At 34.8% G+C, this 16,234-nt stretch overlaps 1 protein-coding gene across 39 annotated transcripts in view; it reads left to right on the forward strand.

The window, feature by feature from the left end:
* RIMS2 (regulating synaptic membrane exocytosis 2) overlaps window positions 1-16,234 on the forward strand; it is a 448,206-nt gene that overhangs the window by 63,173 nt on the left and 368,799 nt on the right. The window lies entirely within an intron of this gene.

Below are 16,234 nucleotides of genomic sequence, written 5' to 3' on the forward strand. Positions count from 1 at the left end.
TTTAAACAGTTAAGTTGCTGTTTTTCCTTTCTTCTAAAGGTGAATGCCTTGTAAGTTCACATGATAAAAGAAATGTTTACTTTTGAACTTGTGCACAATTGGTTTAAAGCTTGTGTAAAACTTGTTAATTATTTTCCAAGCAGAATCAGTTTTAATTTGTTTTTTAATATGTGTATTTAAGTGGACCTTCATACTTGTGGCTCATGAAAGCTATGATATTGTCGTGGGTTAAAAAGGGTTTTCCCCTGGAGTTGGAAAGTGGTAAATTGGAAATTGGATTTTTGGGGCTCCCAAACCATGACAGATATGCTTTTTGAATACACAGTAAGAAATTGTCAAAAATTAAAACGGAAAAATAGAACTCAAAATTGATATTCTGTAAAACAGTGTATTATTCTGAGCTCTGTTTCTGATATTCTCATATAAGTTCTTATAAAATTGTATGTAATATAGATAGTGAATATTTTCTTTATTGGTTATTGTTAGATACTGGCAATATTACATTTTGTTCACAACACCTCAGTACTTCCTTTGTATTCCCAGTTTCCTTAACTCAGCAAAGTTTGTTCTACTTGTACATATGAAGCATATGGCTTTCAAGAAACCAAAAATACTATAAAGGCAGTGTAAACAGTTAAGTTACAGATGACAAAAACTATTTATAAATGGTTACTGTTATTAAGGAATAATTTTTTTTAAACAGTGATCTCTTTGGGAACTGACTTTTTTTGGTGTTTTTATTATGTAATTAACAAATTAACTAATTTGTGTACTCAATGGACGTGCATATAGCATAAGACCGGGAGAAGAGTAACATCTAATGGCAGGACTATATTAAAAATTATCCTTAAAAACCCAAGCTATGGTTATGATGTGATGATGCCATTCAAAAGCATAAATGCAAAGTGGTGTAGTTATGTAGGGGTGGTTTATGTGGTTGACATAGGATTGAGGAAAATGGTGTAGGGAGATGTTCTTTGGCAGAGAATCAGGGAGCCATTATAGTATGTAAGTTGAGCTGTAGGCAGTATTGTTAAAGAGATTAATGTCATACAGGAATGTGCAGACAGTAGCCAGGAAGCACCATGCAGAAGTTGCCACACTGCTAAGCTTTGCTAAGATGTCACCTGCCCTTCTTTGGACGACATTCTTCAAAAATTATGTGGAGAAGATGAAATTCAGTGGAGAGTAATAAGAATGAATAATTAAATGTCTATAAACATATGTATTAAGAAAGAATCAAACACGTGAGGTGATTGAGCCTCCTGAAGAGAAAATCCCAGGGGATGAAGGAGATGGACAAATCTTTAATTACGCAGAATGTTGCTGAAACATGAAAGGAAATAATCTCTTCTCCATGCCTCTGGTGGTGCAGGAGAAAGGAGTAGGCTGAAGTTGTCTTAGGGAGAATGCAGCTTGATAGGGAAAACCTTTCATGAAAAGAAAACTTAAAATGCTTGCTTAAAAAGTTTGTCTAGGACTTGTCTGGAAGCTGTGAAAATCTTAAGGAGCATGTTTGGCAAATCTGCTAGAAGAGACAAAAGTGTATCTGGTCCTATGCTAGGACAAGAGAATGGACTAAGTGACTTTTGAACGTATCTTAGAAAGACACTTTTGAAAGACACTTTTGAAAGTATCTTCCAGCACTGCTTATTTGTGATAATTTCATTAATTTATTAATGATCAGGATTTATTTTTGTGATTATTGTAAACTTGCAGGGAGAAAATTGAACAGAAATACTAATGGTGTAACTTTTCAATTTTATTTCTTTTTCTGACTTTAATGACTTGCAGAGAACTGTTGTACCTGGGAACATTGTGGGACATTGGGTAGGAGAACAGATGTCTGAAGAAATTTTTATCACTATCCATACATATCGGGGCATTTTCCACTTGAAATCACTGTCAGTATCTGAGTCTGTAATGGATTTCAAGATGTGTCTGACTGTCCACTTTTGCTGATGAAAATACTTGTCTACCATGATTCTAGGGAGGACAGAATGTGGTGGGAGGTGGCAGAAAAGGAATCAGTAGTGTCTGAAAACATAAGGTATCATGTTAAAATTTCAGTTTTGCTCTGGAGAAAGTATTTTGGAAAAACCATTGACCAAGTATCATTATGGGCAGAGGTAGGGTTAGTCTGACACTTTTGGATATGAATTCTATACCATAAAATCACAGGATAATTGAGGTTGGAAGAGACCTCTGGAGGTCATCCTGTCCAACCCACCTTCTCAGGCTGGGTCACCTAGGGCCAGTTGTTTAGATGCATTTTGAATATCTCCAGGGATGGGGACTCTAGAACCTCTGTGGGCAAGAGATACATGTACTAGTGCTAGAGTGAAAAGTGTTTCCTTCTGTTAAGAGGGAATCTCCTGTGCTTCAGTTTGTGCCTATTTGCCTCTGATCCTGTCACTGGACACTGCTGAAAAGAGCCTGATTCCATTCTCTTTGCACCCTTGCTCCAGGTATTTGTATTTACTAATATGATCCCCTCCCTGAACTTTTTCTTCTGTAGGCTAAACAGTTCAAGCTCTCTGTCTGTCCTCATGTGAGAGATACTTCAGTCTCTTCACCATCTTTTTGGCCTTTTGCTGGACTGTCTCCAGTATGTCCACGTCTCTCTCAAACTGGGGAGCCCAGAAGTGGACACAGAATTCTAGGTTTGACCTCATCAGTGCTGAATAAAGGGAAGGATCTCACTGTTCTTCATTAGGATTTGGTGGTCTTGTGTCTAAGGGTTTGACTTAGAGTTTATATTTTTTTTTTTTTTGCATGAATTTTGGAACATTATGTAATGGTATTAGGCTCCAATCAAAAGAAGGGGATTCACATGCTAGGAGGCACTAAAGATTCAGCTAGTGTAATATTGTGTATTGGCAGTGCCCAGCAATGAATATCTGAGAACACACATAAGGAGAGGGTTATGCACAGACTAATTCTGATACAGGTATTTTAGTGGCTTCCTGAGGCAATGTCTGCATGCATATTGCTGCATTTATTTCATGACCACTAGGAATCTAATTGCCATCACTATTTTCAGCCCCATTTTAAACCTATTTATATTTTTGGCTTCAGAACTTGGTGAAAATGAATTCTACAATTTAATTATCTGCTATATCGAGGAATTGTCACCCTTTGTTTGCTTTAAACCTACTCCCTGATATTTTCATTGGGAAGTGCTAGTCTTGTGTTATGTAATTCCTTATATACTTTGTCTATACTATGTATAACGTTCACACATTTCTATTACATTCCGTGCAGTCTATTATATTTCATTCATTTATCCCTTCAAGCTGCAGAGTCAGCTTCTGTGAAAGGTACTCTGTGCTTTTGGTCATCCTTGTTGCCTTATCTCTTTTAAAAACCCTAATAGATCTTTCTGAATTGAGGGTGATCAGTGTTCCTCACAATACTAGATATGAGAGTTCTGTGAATTTATACTGTGGTTTAGGAAAGAAAGTCTCTAAAGTTTGCTGCTTAAAGATATCCAACTATTGAAAAGATGGTAGTTTTTTTCCCTTTTCCTGTGAACATTTTTGTTTATTTTCAGGCTGGAAGTTTAGTTACTCGTTAAGAACTGTAAGAGATTGATCTTTGACGTTGACAGCAGAAATTGAGCCTCTTTTCTTCTTTTGTTTGTTATAAGCACATTATTAATAAACAGTAGAATGTTTATGTCAATAGAATAGTAGAATGTCAATATCAAAAGTCATTAAGCATAATGCTTTTTGTATCTAAACTATTTCAAAATAAATAGAACAAAATGCTTCATCGCCGTTTTTGTTCTTTCACTAGACTAATTCTAGGAGAGATCAAAAAATGCATTGCTTAGCACAACATTGGGATTTTTGCTGCTGAAAATGTCTTTTCAATAAATAAATATTTACACGTTTTTCTGGAAGTTATGTTGTCACTACAAGGAAATGAAGATTGAAAATTATTGTAAAATGATACCAAGTAAAATCTTTTTCTGCATATTTTTTGTAAACTAAATTAATTTTTCTACTGGTAGACCACACCTGCAAAACAGTAAAATTTTCAATAGAATACCTTTTCCTGTAGTCTTGAAGAGACAGATTTTTAAAGAAATTGAATTCCATAAGCAACTGTAAATGAAAGGAATCATCTTTCAAAAATGCTTGATTTTTACATTTTTACTCCTTTGCTATTTGGAATGTCAAGTAATACCAAGTTTTCACAATAGTCTCTGTGATCACACACATAGTTTTGTTAACATGCTCTGTTCTGTTGATATAAAATCACTGTAGACATAATGAAAGTTTTCAGTATTTAAATGTGTGTACTGTAAAGAATAGAGATTGTATTTACAGAGAAGACAGTGTCATTATTCCAAATCTCCTTTGAGACATTGGTGCATAAAGTTGCACAAAAGACCAGAATAAATTTCAAAATGCAATACATACAACATTTTTTTAAATTTATGATGCAAATTCAGTCTTACTAGTCCCCAAATTCAGCATTTGATAAGTAGACTTTCTTTGGTTAGATATGTTATTTTCTTCATGAAATTAGACTTGTCTGATAAGGAAATGTTACTGAATACTTTAGTCAGTGTCTGAATTAAAGCAATCTTTGAAATAAATTGCTCCAATCTCTAATGAATTCTTGTTAAAATAGATTGTCATTTCTCAAATAGTTAACATAAATCAATGGTTTATGGTTTTTGTATTCTAAATTTACTACATAAAGAATACGTCTGCCAACCACTAGGTAGTTTTAAATGTCTTCAAATTATCTACCCCACATGTGATAGCAAGCCCACATCAACAATTATTTAATACAGTTTACACTATATATAGTCAGTGGATTTATTTGCAGTCTGTGCAACTCCTGTTTGGAATGTTTTTTAACAGAACCTGTTGAAAATAGCACACTCCACTTGAAGATATACTTTTCTGAAAAAGAAAAATAAGTCTCTGCAGCCAATAGACTTGTGAAATTGGAGTATTGAGAAGATTAACACTCTAGAGTGTTTATTTTCTTGGGCAGCAAGATAGAAAGAAATCAGAGAGTAAATGAGCTAAAAATGAAATTATAATTTGCGGTATAAAAAAATGCAAGGAGATTGTAACTATTTTGAAGTAAAATGTAGATCCAAAAATACCTCTTAACAGTAAAACTGTTTTTGTCTCCAATTTACCAAAACAACATCTGTTGTTTCATTCTGATGACTTATCAGGACTCTTACTGTTACCATTTGCAATATGATATTGTGGTTGTATGGTGGCTGGCCCTGGACCTTTTTCAGACATTTTCCTCAAAATATTTATTACAAGAAAACCTTATTTATGTTGGTTGAATTGTTCACAATGTTAGTGATGTTAACACAGTAGTAATTTCTTCACTGGAAGGGTGATTAAGCATTGGAATGAGTTGCCCAGGGAAGTGATGGACTCACCATCCCTGGAAGTGTTCAAGAAATGACTGGACATGGCACATGGTGCTGTGATTCAGTTGACATGGTGGTGTTTGGTCAAAGGTTGGACTCAATGATCTTGGAGGTAATTTCCAACCTTATTGATTCTATGAATATGGCAGAGCTTGGTTCTATCAGAAGGCAAAGATAAACATTTTGGGAGCAGGTAAATATAATGATCATAAGAAATATACTTTCATATTTAAATTGGAATCCAACAGGTCTGTTTTAATCATAAAACATACATAGAGTTGTAATTTGACAGATGAACCCACAGAATATGATAGTTCAAAGATAGTAGATTTCTCATTTTTGGAAAATGAAGAAAGCTTATTAATAAGGAATTGAAAAAAATGTCAGGGACAATGTGAGAAACATTGTGTCTTTGTGAAAGGAAAAGGTGAACTTTGAAACAATAACAAAGTGGTATGATACAATGAAGAATTTCTTGAGAATTTGGGGTTAAAAATCAGACTTTCATATAGAAGGAAGAATACAACCAAAAATACTTAGCTGGCCAGCAGTTAGCATTATGGGCAAGCAGAAAGTGGAAAAAAGTTCCCCTAACTGAGATAATCTATGTTTGCGTATTTTACTCAAATAAGAAATTGGATAAAATAGTAATAAAGAGAAATAGTTCCACTTATTTATATGGTAGGGCTGAACTGGAGCTGTATCTGAACAATCTCTAGATGTTCGATGCAACATAATAAGAAGTAAAAACATGATATGACTGAAGGATGGAATGTTTCCATATGTATTTACATATAGGTGTAAATGAACTCAACGCTGTATAGAAAATACAGACAGCAATATGTTGTAATGTACAGCAGCTCCTAAAAGCTTTGTGGGAGAGTATTTTCTCTCTAATTTTTGCAATTTCTCAGAATTTGTGAATGTCACAGGCTGTGGCGCTACTAATATGCTGACAGCATCCTGGTTTGAACTGCTTTCCAAAAGAAATAGACAGTACCCCTAGAGGGATGACAGGTTGTCTGGATGAGATAAGCAAATAGATTTAGAAAATGCTGGCTTAAGCTTAACTTAAACAAGACAGAAGTGATACTCTTATGAAAACAGGAAAGCGTGTTTAGCACAGAGCTGAATCGATGACCTGAGTTTCCAATGGAACCTGCCTTCAGGACAGTGACAAGAGGGGTTCTTGCAAAATATAGAGGCTATACATTCATTTTGCCATTACCTGTAACCATAATGAATGTGATAATTTTTATTTTCTGAAGAATTATGCATTTCATTCTGTGAAGAACTGATGATAAAGATCATGCAGTAAGTTCAATTTATATGAAGTTTATCAAATCTTGTCTTAGGAAGGTCAAAACTTCCAGAGAGGATCGAATCACAGCAGCTGCACTTTGCTAGCTCTGCGTTATTCATGATGATGTAAAGTCTTTCTCCTTAAAATGACAGGGCATATTATATTTTGTGAGCAAAAGTGATGTGAACCTTATTTTACTTGCAGTATCACTAGTTCCAAAAGTTTTATTATCAGAAATTATTCCAATTATTCCAAAAAGTGGCATAACATGGTTTTGACTTGTCGAATGAAAGTTAAACCTTGCTTTCCCTAGTGTTTGTGATCATTTTAGGCTGCAAATGATCATTTACTCTTGTAATAACATGTGGCTGTTAGAAATAGTTCCTATCCCACCTCTGGTGCTAAGTGAGCACTTTCAAACTCCAGTTTGAAGGGTGTGAGTATCCATGCACTCCTTCAAAATGCTTCTACTTTCCCATGCAATTTTCAGTCCATTACAGATACCTCTTTGGTTTTTTGTTTGTTTGTTTTTGGTTGGTTGGTTGGTTTTGTATCTGTCAGGGACTAGGCTTGCAAAGAATGGCTGTTTTTGCTTAGGTATTCTGATGAAACTATGCTGAAAATATGAAAAAAATTAATGTAAGTAATTATTAATTGTTTCAAATACAGATGTACATTATAGAGACATCTATTTTTTTATTTTAAAGTGACTATTCAGTGCACCCAAAACTGCTGTTATGTATAGAGCTTTTTTTCATGCATTGTGTATAAATTTTTAACCATTCACGGTGTAGAACCTTTTTTATCAATGTTAATTTGAGGGAAATCCAAGTTTGCAGAAGTCACTTTTTAATAACTGTTGCATTTTTTTAACCAATGAAATATTGTGATATGCAACATATTCTTAGGTTTCTTATAGGCTTTCTATTTTGTTGAAATAATCTCTTAGTGACATTCATGAAGATGACTTGGCAAAGACTAAGAATAAGAAAAGAAAAAGAGAATATCTTCTGGTACTTTTGACTTGTTTGCAGGTCGATAGAAACTGTTATCAGTTTTTTAATACATTTGCCATACTCTTCAGGCAGGGAACATTTATCTTTTGATATTTGGATAAAAAATAAAGAATACAGAAGTGTTATTACACCGATCAATACTGGCCAGGTTCATGATTCTCATTGTGAACATTACAAATACCAAAATCTGAATTTTCGTGGGATTTATCTGAGTCACTTTTCATAGCATGCTTGAAGTAATTTATTTACCCTGTGCTAAATTTTTGTTATTGATTCAATATTCCCATTGGGAATATAGGGCAAGCACAAAAGCTTTATCCTATGGAAGTACAGTTAGGATACTTGAAACTGAAGGGAAGTTTGGGAGCTCAGCAGTTCTGCAGCCTTCCTGTATAGACAGAATCGTAGTCTGAAACTTAAAGGAGAAAACCAGATGGTACAGCCAGGCTGTGCTTGGTCTATTTTATTCTGGGCTCCAGTTAGCTGAGACAATTCCTTATAATAACACAAAAAATATTTTCATAGACCATCTTTTTCAAACTCAAGATTTTCCTTTTTCTAGTTCAAAGATTTCTGTGTCCAACTCTCTCTGGCAAGCTTTATCTCCCAAAAGTTGTTTTTTTTTTCTCTGGGCTTCTCCACTCTATTATCTGGGCTTTTGTCCCCCACACGTTATTTTTTGTCAGTATTTTCTGTAATTCTAAACATTTTAAATTTCAGTTAATACTAGTGGATTTGAAAAATAGCTCAACATATTACAGTGCTGTCTGCATTATCTAGTTTAAAAATATGTCAAAATAGATTCTTATAGGGTAACATTCTTGTTTTGGTTGAGTTTTCCAAGACAAAATAATGAGCTTAGCGGTCAGATTCATAAAATCAAAGGACGTTGGAAGTAGTTAGTGACCTCAGTGGAACTGATCTCTCTTCCCTAAAGCCATGCTTCTGCCAGCCATGCAGCTACCCTACTAGTACTGTAAATGTAAGGAGTATGTTCGGGGTACACTCACACAAGACAGCAGAGTTATGAGTGTCTGTTTTCATCACTTGGGAAATATGTTTATGGCACAGTTAATTTGGGCTTGATTTGGCACTACAGCTTCTGTTTCCACATGAAAACTGAGTTGAGCTCTCTGTTGTGTTCAACACTTGTAAGTAGGCTCTCCTGATATTATAGGATAAGAGCTAATTTCTCCAAAGAAAGGTCTCTCTAGACCTTTTGTATGAGGCTGTAGTTCAATATAGTCCTTCAGTACTTCTCCTCAATTTTTTTCTCCTTATCACTTTCTTTCAACCTCTTTCATCCTCTCGACATTTCATGTGGAAAAACAGAGAATGACTTTAAGCAAAGTGGAATAACCCCCCAAAATATTGCGAATGACATGTGAGTAAGGGTAGGACTAAGGTAGAGGTGGTAACTTGTAAGGTTTTTGGACAGCAGTAGCTTTCTCACACAGTAATCCCTGGTTTATTTTGTTTTTTTTTTTTCCCTATACTCTGGTAGTAAGAAAGCATGAACAAAAGATACTTTCATAACTTCCTCTGTACATGTGAGTGATTGAAAAGTTTCCAAAAATAACTAGGAGATATTTTTTAATTAATGGATGAAATGGGAAGGCAGCTGATGAAAAATTTGAAGTCAGAAATATACAAAAGATTATTTAGTAGTAAAAATAATATTTCCTGAAACAATCAAACTGAGTTTACTGATGATTTTTAATTATTTATATCAAATACATTGAACTTCTTAAATCAGTAATGATTGGTATAGTAAAAAAGGCCCTCAAAGAGTAGTTTTAATGACTGGTGATTTGTTATAAAAAATTTTAAATATTTTTATTTCGAACCACAGTTAGAGATATTAAGACAAGAAAAGAACATAATGAAAAATGTTGAATAAATATTCAAGAAAAAGGAGAGATTTAGTGATCGTGGTTGAATCAATTATAAAACTGCAAATGCATAACTACCCTCAGGAAGTTGGATCAAATTCTTAGAAAATTAAAAATTAGGTTAATGAACCAATACGCATTTTCAGAACCAGGAAGCAAGTTCTAAACCAGTTAATGCCAGTAACCCTAGAGGTACTGGTGGATACGTTTTACCTCCACTGAGTTTCTTTGGTACAGAAAGACGTTTGGAACTTCACAAAGGCTACCTCTGTGGTTTAAGCCCTGCATCTTAATGTTTGCTACTGAATGCAAGTACTGAGAGTAGTTTGTACTTCTGAAATGACTTCTAGAAATGACCCAGTTGTGGGTAGTGCTGAATGTTAATATGAGATACTGAGCACTTCCAGCTGCTAATTATACCAGTGGAGACAGTGGTTGCTTTTCATGCTAAGTTTCACATAGCAGTGGGTATTTTTGCTTACTTGCAGGTTGGAAGCAGAACCGCACCTGTCAGTCACCAGTATCTGGGGAATTCCTGTCCCCTGGAGTCAGGAAACACAATTAGGCTTGCTGGAAATACAATTAAGCTTCCCAGCTGCAGAGCTTTTGAGATGAAAGTTCAGTAATGCTGGTTACATGCTTTTAAAGTCCCAACTCCTTCCAATAACATTTCTGCTTAATTGATAGCTATGAGTCAGTGTTATGTTTGTCTTTGGGAGGGTTTATTCTCTCAGCTGTATGCTTTTATTTTGAAGTATTTGCAGCGGTTGACTGTAATACACGTTTGAATGAGTGAGGTTGAGTAAAGTATTCTTTTCACTGTTGTCTGGTTTTATATCTTTGATAAGGAGTAGTTGGAGCATTTTGTAAATTAATTGGATAAAATAAAATTAAATATTCGTGCCTTAATTGAGAAGGTGTGGAGAGGCAACAAGGCTAGAGGAAAGAAATGTCTACTTATTCTCCCTTATTTAAGGCAGGAAAGGACTAGACTGATTTAGAAAGGCTGACTACAGGATGTGGAGCTCTGCCATGTTTACCTAGGGAGAACATACTATATAAGACAATTGTCCTTTATCACCTGGAGCAAATTTTTGTGATGTGCTGGCAGTCTTCACTTTAGTTCTGGTATTAGAGATTTGAGAATGACTGAACAGATAGTCCAAATATTCAAGTATACTCCAAAAGGAGCATGGTCCTTAATGTATTTATATCATGAAACCCTCCATTAACTCTTCTATTTTACAGATGAATGTGTCTTTTTATTTTTTCAACATCATCCTTCCCATTTGCTTTTACTTGCACCCTCATGGGTGGCTTTCTGTGATCATGGTAGAAGTAATATTGATCGTACAGGAGAAGGAAATTCTCTTATCTCTTCCGAAAGATGTTTTCCAGATTATGGTCTGTATAGAGAGAAAGTTGAAGTAAATTCATAGTGATGTGGCTCCTGGAGTATCTTGGACTCAGAACAAACATAGACAGATGGTGCCAGGGTGAGTTGATCAGAAGCCTGGGGTGAGGAGGAATACTACTGGGTACAAAGTCTCATCTATGAATAATATTAACAGACGGTGAAGATTGTCACAGAGCAAAAAAAAAGGCACTATCACAGAAACAAAAATCCGTTTTTTATCGGGGCCTGTTGGAATTCCTATTGGAATTTGGATCTGTCACAAACGTTATTCAATGACTCCAAAATTTGAAAACCGGTCAGTAATTTTAGTTATGCATTCTACATGTCACCTTTTTCTTATCCTTTAGGAAACTTTGCCCCCATTTGTATATTCCCTTGTTCCACAGCTGATTACTAGAGGTAGGTTTTTTTAGTACATGGATTTTCTTGTTTTAGTGCAAGGATATTAAGAAGAGAGAACTTGGGTTTTGTCAGCAGGAACACAGTCAGACTTCTCATCTCAAGTGTACTTTGTCCATGCATGCAGACTGTGTCAGAAAACAGTTTTGGAACAGTTGTGGACGCCCCCATTTCCCAATTATGTACCTAAGAGCAAAACATGTTTTATTGTTCCTAGTACAGCGTTCACCAACAGGGTTAAACCCACTGACATTTGTATGAAAAGGATCTGATTAACAGGTAACTTCAGAAGTAGCGGAATGTTGTCTGTTTCAAAATTAAATGTGAATGTAGCGTAGCAAATTCACTCTAACCTTATTTCATCATATCTAGTGATGATGCTGCATTCTCCTCTTTACAGTATCTATATTGAATCTCTTAAGAAAATATCATGCTTTCTGTTCTTTTGGACACTGTTATTTAAAAGATTTGTTATTGGATCTGGAACTCTATTGTGTATGTTTCCTAGCTATTACGATATGAATTACTTATGTACACTAAATGAATATTTTTTCTTTCCTTAGACATGTAACATTGATGAGTTGTGATAATCCTAGGATCACAACTTTATCTCCTCTGGTGATTTGTTTAAGTACTGGCTGTTATAACCCAGCCAATGCCTTTACCTCTTTTTTGACTCTTCCTTTAGAGACCAGGGAAAGAGAGAAGTGAGATTTATATATAATAAGCTTATTTTTGGGTGTCTGTATTTAAAGAAAGCTCTTGTTCCAATGTTGGAAACCTAGTGTTACAAAGATTCTATTGGAACAGCTTAGTTACAAAAGCAGAAAGAATTGAAAATACATCAGTATTGATATCATGTCTTCTTTGAATAGTGATGTCTAGTCAGTCCTAGATACAAAAGACATGTAAAATAAGAATGGCAATTGATTTTGGACATGATTTATTTTCTATAGGTGGAATTGACCAAGTTCTGCAGTAGGAATGATAATAAATATTTTTTTCCCCTCCAAATTGTATTCCACAGTATCTATAATTAGGATAGTAAATCTATTTATATATATTATTTTTCTAAACAGAAGTACTCCAGGAGAAGACTTTAATAAACCGATATAAGAATCTTGGCAGAGAAAAGTATTCAAGCTTTATAGGAAAACAAATATTCGCAGTGCTGTCTCTGGGATAGCTCCTGTCCTTTGAGTGACAGTGTCCTCACTCTACTCGTTCACGGGGCCCACTGTTACTGCATCCTTCCACTCTGCGGGGTTATGGGCAGCAGGCCCACTGGTGGCCTGACTTCATTCTCTTACAACCCTCATTTATACCCAGTAACTCTGAGCTCTTAATGGTTAACTAATAAGATTTAATTAAGAGGTTAAAGGATTTACATATAGGATTAAATTCTGATCTTCTCTCTGATACTGATTCTTTGGCATGGTTTTGTACAACTCCAATTATTAGGAAAATTCGAGCATTATCTCTCAGAAATAGTATTAGATTAACTATTATTTATGCATTTCTGAGGCACAAATCTCTTAATTTTTCCATCATTCTCAAATATATTTTATCTTAAATGGAGAAATACTGCTGCAACCTAATTCAACATTATATTTTATTTCTGAGAAGCAAAGTTTAAGTTCAGTGCACTTTTTCACTAAAGGGGAGGTACAGAGGCATGGATTTAGATATAATTAGTATGGGGAAGATTGTTACACACCTAGTTCAGACACTTACAAAACCACAGTCCTACTCCATTCGTGAGTTCCTTCCTCATGAGAAAAAAAAGAAAAATTACATTAGCACCATGAAAATAATTTGTGTTTTGACCCTACTTCCTATTACTTTAAAAATATGAACACAGTGGAAAATTACAGGCTTCTGAGAACTGGCAAACTGTTTCAAAAGGCTCTCCCCCTATAGTGCTGTTGGCAATGTGGCTGCACTGATGCTACTTTTACAGTCAAAATACTGACACAGTCAAAACCAAAATGCACCACAAATAGTTGCAAATACCACTTCTGGTGATTTTTCAGCATCGAACATGTTGGTTTTGCTTAGATGAAGCTGAGACAACTATGGTGAGCACAACTGAGACTTGCTTACGCTCACTTTCCTAGCATTGCTCAAATTTATTTCCTGTTTGTTAAAAAAGGAAAATCGTCAAGATAGGAACACTCCTGTCACAGAAGTAAAAAGATAGGGGCTACTTAATAATTGAAAGTGCTCATGAATGTTGTAAACAATGTGGAATGAACTCGTTCTAATCATGATACTGTAATGTCAGGAGGTGTTACATTTCGGAGCCTAGACACTGTGACCTATTATTTAACATGTATTTATTTTGGCTGTGCGTGTAATTGTCTAATGAAAAAGTAGTTTTGACTTTCATAGTAAGGATAAAAAAGTTTATCACAGTAGCTTATTTATTTTTGGCATTTCTAAAACTACAGGTGTGAAGTGAATGGCTTCCTATTGTAAGTGACCCAATGATGCAAAAGTAACCCGAGTGACTGTGAGAAATACTATCTCTGCTGGAGATGCCCTTTATAACTGTAATAATGTTGCAATGTGCTTAATTGGCAGAACTGAATTAGCCTACCTGTAAAATGAAATTTAGAATAACATAATTAAAAGTATGATTTATGAAAACAAGCCAAATATAAGATAAACTGTGAAACTTCCTGTGAGTGAATAATTTGGACAGAACAGTAATTTGTATACTTTTAATAATGAAGCTGTTTAAAAAATAAGGGTCTAGTAATTAAATGTATATAGGTGTGCCTCGGATTTCTTAAAACCAATATTTATTAGAATTCCTAACATAAACAGTGTCAGAAAAAATGCAGAAATAGTCAACATGTAACTATATTTCTAATGTTTTCACATTAATGTAGCATTTGTGCCTCAAAACATAGCATAAAGCTCATAAAGTAATATGTTATGCTGCAATGTGTTTGCTACAATAGCTGCAAAATAATCCTAATTCTAGTTTATAGAGTGGTTTTCTGTTACAAAAAAAAAGTCATGAGATGTTATTTCCCTTCTGTCTAGCAAGGAGCATTGACTGTTCTCCCTACCTTTTTACCTGGAGATCTTCTGTGGTTGATTTGCTTACAGGTCTAAAGAGATTTATGTTTTTGGTTGGGATTTTATAATACTACTGCATGTGATGGTAGCTAAGAGTGTCATGATTCTACATGTGTACAATACTATGTCTGATGTGCCTGTTTTACAGTAATATCCAGGCTACAGATTTTTCCTGTCCTTTGTGCCTTCTCTCATAGAAATTAAAGACAGATACTGGTTATCATCAATATGAGACTGAATTCAGGAAGACTTCTTGTTCCTATGACTGTTTCTGAAAACTCCATTTCCACTTGTTCAAAGTGCTTAGCAGCAGCAATATGTCATGATATTATGGTACAACTGAAGAATCAAATAGTATCATGTATTTTAAGGTGTCTCTGATTGTATCCTTTCTAATATTCGGTAAATCTTGAGCTCATGTTGCATCATTGCCCTTAGATGTGACAGTTCCAAAAGTTTCTTTCTGTCACTATGATTATTTTTCCAAACTTGAAATGCAATTGTTCTTTCCTACCAGAATTTTCAGAAATTGTTTAAGTGAAGTTGAAGGTATATGGATATGTAAAGCACGCAGAGTGACTGCTTACATCTTATTTCCTAATGAAGTAGTTAAAAAAATTGACTATAATTATCTGCAATTTTTAATCTATAATCCTGCCATTTCTTTTACTTACTATATCTGGGATGAAGTATAAATGAAATGACCCAATTTCAAAGATCCTCTTTTTGTGCTTTCTCACATACACTTCCTGGCAGCCTACTTTTACTGTAAATTCAACTGCTTGGTCCTGTTCTTCATTGCCAGCTGAGGTTTAGTTCTTACAGCTTCAGCAATTTATCAAAGCAGCTCCTTTGGGATAGTGTGGAATGCAAACGCAGGGACAAGGCCCATGGAAGTGGAGATAAAATATTTTTAACTGCATGAATCCAGTTGTGGAATGAACTTGGAAATTTTCCTTGGAGAGTCAGGCACTTTTTCAGTTACAACTGGCATGGTTAATCTTACTTTGAATGAGACCTAAAATTACCTGGGAAGTGTTGGCCTTGTCACAAGGGTAAAGAGCAGAAGGAAAACTACCACTGTCTTGTATAATAGTATGGATTTAATTTACCCACTTGACGCTTAAACATTAAAAACAAAGTCCTACTGATGCTTTCAATATAGGTGAATAAGGTACAGAAGTAGGTGACAAAATTTATTAGAAGAAAAATGAAGAATTTTTATGGAGAAAGAATTAAAAATTTAGCTAAGAAAGTTTATTTTAAAATCAAATAAGAACAACATGGTACGAATAGACAGACGCATAATGGTTTAAGAAGTGATTTTCTAACTCTTTTTCTAGTGCATGAGAGGCTAATGAGAATGAGATAAAAATACCCCAGTGTAATCACCAAAATAAATGAAAGTTGTGGTAAACTTCTGTTGTGAGATAGGGCTTTAAATAAGAGTCAGAAAAGGATAACTGGAGCCTTCTTGATTACACTGAAATAGAACACAGAGTGGTGTGAAGATATTCAAAGGTGTAAAGTAATTTCCATATGGAATTATGAAGGAACCTTCCTTAGTTACAGGAGGTTACTCTCATAACTGTCCGCTATGGAGAGATTAGGGAGCTTTGTCTGAATGATTTGGCCATTGTTAAATTCTTGGAGGAATGTGGTCTTCTCTTTAATATTAAATGTCTATATTACTTATTATAGCCAAAA

The sequence above is a fragment of the Corapipo altera genome, unplaced genomic scaffold (genome assembly GCF_003945725.1).
Source record: "Corapipo altera isolate COAL_440 unplaced genomic scaffold, ASM394572v1 52b, whole genome shotgun sequence".
NCBI lineage: Eukaryota > Metazoa > Chordata > Aves > Passeriformes > Pipridae > Corapipo > Corapipo altera.